Source organism: Lytechinus pictus, chromosome 11 (genome assembly GCF_037042905.1).
Source record: "Lytechinus pictus isolate F3 Inbred chromosome 11, Lp3.0, whole genome shotgun sequence".
In the NCBI taxonomy this organism is placed as follows: Eukaryota; Metazoa; Echinodermata; class Echinoidea; order Temnopleuroida; family Toxopneustidae; genus Lytechinus; species Lytechinus pictus.
Genome location: NC_087255.1, coordinates 1,119,247 through 1,127,701, shown reverse-complemented (window position 1 = coordinate 1,127,701; position 8,455 = coordinate 1,119,247). Strand labels below are relative to the sequence as shown.

The 8,455-nt window shown below is 32.9% G+C and overlaps 1 long non-coding RNA gene across 1 annotated transcript; it reads left to right on the top strand.

Annotated features, from left to right (window-relative positions):
* Positions 1-2,825: 2,825 nt before the first annotated feature.
* LOC135155894 (uncharacterized) lies at positions 2,826-7,057 on the top strand. Its single transcript, XR_010295011.1, has 3 exons — positions 2,826-2,904; positions 5,861-6,001; positions 6,969-7,057. It is a non-coding gene; the product is annotated as an uncharacterized LOC135155894 (long non-coding RNA).
* The last annotated feature ends 1,398 nt before the right edge of the window (positions 7,058-8,455 follow it).

Genomic DNA, 8,455 nt, shown 5'->3' with positions numbered 1-8,455 from the left:
TTGAGCATCACTCTATATACGCTGCACGTGGCATGAAAGAGCAAAAGCCGATTCCGAAGAAATTTAGCATATTTGGGTTTTCTTTCCTTTTCTTATTCCAGAGAACAAAAGGAACCTATATTACATAATATGAACAATAATGATAACGAATTAAATTATGGTACATGACTCTTTAACAAACATACATTGTTTAAACATTTATTTTCAAAACAAACAATCTGACATATTTAAAGGAATTAATGAAAGGGTACTAATGCTTCCTTATTTATAAAACAATTTATAAACAATGATAAAATTTCAGAAAAATACACTTTTCGAGAACAAAATATCTCTGATCTTCACTTTTAAGGAAATCAAAATTTGGTAATGTATTATTCATTTTCATTTGACATATATGTAAGCGAGAGATTAATAGGATGGTATTTAAAACACACTAAACTTCAAATGAACACAATTTTTGATAAAAATGTAAACTTATCACATGAAAGTTCTCTCAACCATTGTATAACGTTGTTCCAACATATTAAAGTTATCGCGAGGACATTTTAAAAAAAGAACAAATAAACAATGACTTCTTTCATAAACCTGAATCAATTTTATTGATTTTTAAAAGAAATGAATTTGTATTTATTGGTTTTTTCATTTTCATAATAAAACAAAGTAACATAACAACAAAGTCGGGGTCTAATTAGGGAACCAACATTCATAGGTGCACGCAGACAATTATCATAGGGGGAGTGTGGTGAATTAACTTACACTCATCAATTACTGGTGTTTTTACGATTATTTATCCTATTAATGCTTTACTGTATGCTTTACTGCAGTTTATTATAAGATTATCAATCCATCGACTTACAAACTTGAAGATTTTTTTTTCGCCTTGTAATATTGTTTACGTTGTATACAGTAGATCGATTCGATGCTTATTAAACTACGAAATGAAATATGATAATCACTATTATCTATTTTTTGTGGGGCCCACATTGTACGAGCATTGCTTTTTAGTGGGTCCCTCCATTTCCATCTTAATTTAATTTCTATTGAAAAATAGTATACATATTTAAAACCTACAATGTGTTGCCCAAATTGTCTAAGTGTTTTTTTCACAACTTATGTGTTATCAATTTTTTTTTTTGCAACGGATACAAATATTAATGTTTATATATGGTATACAATTTGTTTTTGTTTGATGAAAGTGAAATAAATAAATTTAAATTTGAATTTGAACTATCAAAAACAATTTGAGTCCGTCATCTTCTTGGAAATGATTATGATTATACATATAAAATTGATGACATTATGAGGAGAAATTGCCGTTTGCTCGGTATTAAAACAGGTCAAGCAGACGATCTGAGGAAACTAGTGTACAGGGGGACTTTTAACGGAGCGCGCACGATAATCATGTTGGCTAGGAGAGTGCATACACAATGCCGTTTACCACAGCACTGGGACTGTTTCACGACCAAGAAATATGAAAGAAAAGAAAAGGAATAAGGGGAAAATATGATATCATTTTCTGAATATTACGTCAAAATCTATTACTAACTTGGAATTTTGTAATGAAAATTTCGAAATTTTACGCGATAAGCCATATCGAGCCCCTCATACTTTTCGTTGCCCCATCACGTCACTGTACTTCTATGGTATATGAACCATACAGTAGTTGTATACACAGTTTGAATAAGTAATACAGAAAACCTTCATCAGTTGGAGGTGATGCATTAAATTATCATCAATGTTGGTCGAAGCTTAAAAATTATTTAGTATTTTAAACCTAAATAATAAAGTTTATTTTTTAATTATTAATTCTCAATAGATTAAGCAAGGTTGTTTAAACTGTTGAACAACTATTGTAAGGTTTATAACATAAACAGCGTATTAAAAAATTTAAACTGTGGTTTTATTGTGTATATTTAATTCGGTTACAGTTCGACCAACAATCCTGTATCTCAAGAGAGATAACGAATAGTCGGGTAGATATGATCAAAATTATTGCATGACCGTCAAGTTGGGTATATATGCAATTTTTTGCTGAAAGTTGTAGTGTAGGGTGTCTACTTCTATAATCCGACGGGTGCCACTTTCCCTTTTTAGCTATGCATTGCCTTCATTTTTAAAATACAATTTAATGCTTGGTAGACGCTAATTATTATTTTTATGTTAATGTCTATGTTTTAGAAAATTGATTACTTAATAAACATGTTAATTTTGAATTGAATTTTTTGATCTTGGTAATTTTCATTTATCAATTAAGTGTGATGATATATTGCTACTGAGCTGTTATGCACAAATGCCACAAGATGTTGCACTGTACTGAAATGTGATGATGCCACTGTTACATGACATCAAACAACTGTCAATTAAAATATTATTCAAGAGAAATAAGGATAAGAGTGGGAAAGAAAGTAAAATGACAGGATAATTATTTGCTTGTATGCATATACTTATGTCAGTTTCGGAGAGAGAGAGATGGGATGGGGTGAAAGTTCAGTTTGTTTTGAAAGAAGCAATTATAAGACCTTACTGTTCATGACGGGTAACGGGGGGGGGGGGGCTAATTATTTCTCCAAATTTTTGAAAACTACATATAAAATGTATTTTTTCTTTCTATATGAAAATTACACCAGGGCCCTGTTGCATAAAAATTTATGTCATAATGACATAAATTTTGATCATGACATAAAATCATGCATAGCTTATGCCTTTGACATAAATTTCGTTGCATAAAAATATTTATGTATTGTTTTAGCTTATGACGCGATTTAATCATCATTACATAAACTGAATAGTCATGAACGAGCCTGTTGACATAAAATTGGCAAAAGCTGTCATTTTCAGCCACAGCAAGTTCTTGCGAAAAAGGGTCTTCGGCTTCCCATTTTGACGGGATAGAGGCATATTTTGGTATGTATCCAATTTTCATTGTTATATATCATATATAGTATATATATCTCACGTTCTGACCAAAATTCTAAGTTTCTAAGTATGAAGAGATCGTTTAAATGAATTATTATCGCCGTCAATTTTATGCAATGATTGCTTGGATACTCTCCGGCTGCTTTTAGCAGTACAACGCCGGCAGTGCTAGCCGGAGGTTCCGGCGTCTGACACAGACACATAATGCATGGAATCCACACCGTCAGAAAACAATTTTAATCTTCACGACATTGGACATTGATTTTTAAGGTTACGGTGTCGGATGAACATGGATAATGCTTGGAATAAACACCGACAGAAAACAATTTTATTAATCTTCACGACATTGGACATTGATTTTAAGGTTTTTTTTAGAGCACCCCGGGCCCGCCCTTCTGGAAAATTCTTAACATTAAATTAATCTAGTGAGTAGTGTTTCTACTTCTAAGTTAGTTCTAGAGTCTAAATTTTAACGTTAACAAGTTAGAGCTAGCTAGGCCTAGATAAGACTAGACTTGTCACTAGACCCTCTACTAGTTTGGGCCTGGCCTAGAGTCTATTCAGCTCTGTCTCTCGGTCACTGACCGTCAGAGCCAGGCCCTAGGCCTAGTTAGAGCTAGAGTCACTTCCTAGGGCCTGGCCCTAAAGTTAACTAGTCTAAGTCTAAGTTAGGGGCCTAGCCCAGGCCTAATAATTAAGTTAGGCTATGATATGAGCATATGTTAGGAAAAAATTAGGATAGAGTCTAGGCATGGCCTACCTCAAGCGCCGGTTTGTATAGGCTCCACTACACTTCACTACCGCTACGATCCACTTGGATAGGTGGAGCAGGGGGTAGCGGTAGTGAAGTGTTGGAGCCTATACGAACCCTCGCCTGAGGTAGGCAGGGCCAGGCCCAAGCTATACTAGCTTGGCCCCTTTTAAGTTCTAGTCTAGATTTACAGTAGTCAGTAGATCGTTTCTGATCTAGTTTTCTATCTAGGGTCTAAGTTAGACTTAGACTAGACCTCCCAGGTCTAAAACTAGATCTAAGAAATTCTAACTAAGTTAAATTTGCCTTGGTTAGCTGAGCTGGCCCTACCATTGTATTACTAATACTACTTTACTAGGTCTAGGCCTACCCTGGTTTGGGCCTTGGTCCTGGCCAGGGAATGAGGTAGTGCAGCCCTGCCCCTGGACTGGGTCTGGCTTGGGGCCCCTCCATTCATGCTTTTATTATAGATCAAAATCGAGACCTAATTCGGGACCTAATCTAGTACTTTCAATAGCAATACAAGAGATGTAGAATAGATCTAGCTCAGGCAGAACGAGCGAGCTTGCATTTTGTAATTTATTTGTCTATTTTAGGGACCAAAATTGAAACTGTCTTTACATTTTTTAATCTATTTATTTATTATTATTTTTTTTTTTGGGGGGGTCCCTCTCCATTAAGAAAACAAAAACCCGAAGTGATTGGTGTGTAATAAAGGCGATAAAATCATTTAGAAAATCCTGGGTCACCCTCTGTGTTAACAAAGACTGGAGACTACTGAACAAAAAGGGAAAGAAGGGGGGGGGGGGAAAAAAAAAAAAGAATTACACACTGAACTAATTAAGTTTAACACTGAACTGAAAAGACATGTAACTTCACGAAAAAATTGTCTGATGAGACTGATGACTACATTGTATGTTAATATCTAATATAGATATTAAAGTACATCTTTGATGGATATTTTAGACTCTTCCAATTTATTAACAAAATCAATAAGTTGAACATGCAGTCAACAAAAAATGGATCTATGTATCCTTTGTGTTTTCTGATTTGAATATATTCTCTGAGAGCTGGCCGCTGCCCTGTAGACAAGCTATCTGTTTGATAAGTTTAATATACTTGTGAGGATAAAGCGCACATTTTAGTTCTTTGATTTGTTTTACAGGTTAAAAACCTTATCAAATGCCTTTTCTATTAATTTTCAAACCAGTGCACAAATAATACGCTTGGAGAAAAGGCATTTCCATAACCCGGTACCGGTAACTACAGGATTTGGTTTCTGATCTGTGGATAAAAATAACCGTGATAATTGAAAATTATCTTGGTGATTGTTATCAAGAATTTCTCATACTATATTTTGTTTCTTTTACCTATTTATTGTAAAGAGGATTTTTTTTTAGATCAATTATTAAAGGGGTGCTTCTAAAAAAAGACCTTGGCAATTTGAAGTAAAGAAAATCCCTAATTTTTGTATAAATAATAGAATTATAGGGCCTACATTTTTCTTATTTATCAAAACCTATATTTATTAGAAGAATTCATATATTGCGTGTGTTAATCATTTTTCTAATATGTTTTTCTAACATTAAAAAAAAAAATTTGAAGCCTAAATGAAACACTTGTACTCTCCTTGTAATATTGCACCCTAAGTGATAAAAGGTGCAAAATTGACCTTGTTCTTATTGTTCGCACCCAGAAATGTTTGTTTGCACTATAAGAGGGGCAACATTTTACGTTTTAAGGTGCATAATACTTAAACATTAAAAAATGTTCAATTTTTAAAACCGTTATTACATGGTTCAAATCTGTGCCCTATATGGTGCTTAACATAAAGGTGCATACATGAGCATAATTGCTCTAATTATCACCCCTTATTGTATCAACCCCTAAGGTTCAAATTTGAACCCCGATCTTTAGTGTGTTCATCAAACAATTTCAAGGTTGAATGACTAGACCTTATTTGCCTTTGATGTGTATTTACAATGCACTCATGGATATAATTCATTTTTACACAGTTCTGATAATAGCCAGTAAAAACTGTACCAACACTCCTGTCAAATATATTTAACAAAATCTGTAATGATAAAACTATTTTTTGAAAGAAGGGACTTCAGTTGTTGTTTATACAAATTGCAAATATGAATTCATTCTCTTCTGTTACTATGAAAAATTTGGTATTCACTTTTCTAACAGGTGAACCACACAAATGGTGAGAAGAGGTAGAAAGAGAGAGGGGACAGCAACTGGAAGGAGATGGAAGTCCAGACACTCTGCCACTGTGTGCCATTGAACAAGAAATCTCTCTTTGGATTAGGGGGTCAAGCTAGTATGAAGGTAAGTTTTTATATAAAGTTGTGTTTATTGAACATTCTACTTGTAAATACAAGTATACTGTTTGGAAATATTCATTTTTTATTTTTTTTACTCTTAAGAGTGTTGTAAATGTGATGTACTGTTATATCAATTTTCAAATATGAATCTCTTTTTACAATTCATCCACATCTTGTAATAAATTCATCTTAAATTTACTCACAAAAATGGATATCAATCTCGTGAATTTTTATAGAAAGTCAAGTTTCAATTGAGAACTGAGCCCTCTTAATATTTAAATCAATGACAATATAATTATGGAATGCATTCTCAAAAATATGTAAGAGCAAGAACTTTGTAACTCTTTAAAATGAAAACAAAATCTAGGTAGACTATTGGATCCATACTATTGTAACAATTATTTTCCACTTTACTTTTGCAAGAGATTCAGATTCAGTTGATTTATATTTGTTTATTAGATTCTCAACAGAGACAAACAATTTGAGCTTATAAGCTTAAGCACAATATAAGTGCATTCAAGAATAAGATAGTGGTAGTAGTAGAAAGGACAGGTGGGAAGTTGGTAACGTAAACATGACCTTGACCTCAATTTTGTGTTCTTGTATTTTCCCCCCATTCATTGTTCTTCCCCTCTTTTTAAGTTCTCTTATATACTTCCCCCATTACTAGAGGTGAGTTGCCTTCCCTGCACCCTTGCCCTCCTTCAGTAACACCGCACATGGACATTTTCTCCAATGATTTGATTAAAATGAAAATATTCTGACTACAATATAAGCGTATCAAAGGTAATATTCGGAGACTATTAACCCATTTTTTTATTTCACATTATTATTTTTTTTTTAATTTAAACCTGTGATTGCAATCTCAAAAGGCTCTTTCATAATCTTTCAGAGACATGTACATGTATGTGAACACTGTTATTATCAAGTTGAGTTGCTAAAGTTGTTTGCATTGATTCTTCTTATTTCAGATTGTTCAAGAGTCAAGACTGTTGAATACATGACGTCATGGACCTGGTTGCACCTGGCAAGGGAACTATATGACTTCACTGAAGTATTCACAAAACCCTTAGTAAAATTAACATTAGTGCTAATTTTCATTTTTCAAAGATAATCATTATATTGACATTGTGGATATTATTATAGTGTTAATGATGATAGGTGATAATAAGAGAAATGAAAAATAAGTAGAAAAGAAGACGACAAAGAAGGAGGAGGAAAAGAAGAAGATGATGAAGAAGAAAAAGAAGAGGAGGGGTGGAAGAGGAGAAAAGGAGGAGAAAAAAATTGCATCACTGCGAGTTCATTCATGATAACAGAAATCATTGTCTCTTTTAAATGGAAATATTTATTAAAGTTCAAGTACACCCCAGAAATTTTTTTTATTTGAATAAATAGAGTATGAGTATGAATAGTAATCTTGAATGGCTGCTGACTTTTTACTTTATCTACTTCTCCATTTATTGTGTAAATGTAGATTAAAGGCCAAGTCCACCCCAGAGAAATGTTGATTTCAATAAATAGAGAAAAATCAAACTAACATAACGCTGAAAATTTCATCAAAAGCGGATGTAAAATAAGAAAGTTATGACATTTTAAAGTTTCGCTTATTTTTCACAAAACAGTGATATGCACAACCCAGTGACATGCAAATGAGAGAGTCGATGATGTCCCTCACTCACTATTTCTTTTTTTATTGTTTGAATTATACAATATTTCATTTCTTACCAATTTGACAATAAGGACCAACTTCACTGAACCATATAGTATTAAACAATGCTAATTCCACATGTTGAGAGAGGAATCAATGGTTGTTCACTTGACAATGAAGAGAAAATTAGAATATTTCATACAATAAAATACAAAAGAAAAAGTGACTGGATGACGTCATCAGTCTCATTTGCATACCGACCAGGATGTGCATATAACTGTTTTGTGAAATTAAGCAAAACTTCGAAATGCCATAACTTTCTTATTTTACATCCGATTTTGATGAAATTTTCAGTGTTATGCTTGTTGGATTAATCTCTTTTTATTTGATCCAACTTTTTGTTGGGGTGGACTTGTCCTTTAAGCATAAAAATGTGATATAGTTATTCTTGTTTTTTTAAGATGTATTATTGTGCCATGTTTGTAGTTGTACACTTGATTGAGGTATTGTATTAATTTAGGATATGAATAATATATTTTATTTGAATCCACATACCTCTTTTAATCATGTTTATACAGTCATGAGTAGGGGACATGGGACAGGTGACAAGATTATATTGTTTTACAAATTTTAGTGTGCATTTATTTCAAAAGTAATAAATTTACATAAAATGTCATTCCTTTTGCTTCATCTCTTTGTTTAATTGCTTTCATTGAATCGGGAGGGGTGGGGTGTGGTTAAAATATGATTTGCCCCTCAGAACACACTTGTTTCCCTACTAAAGATATAGTAATTAATATTTGTAGA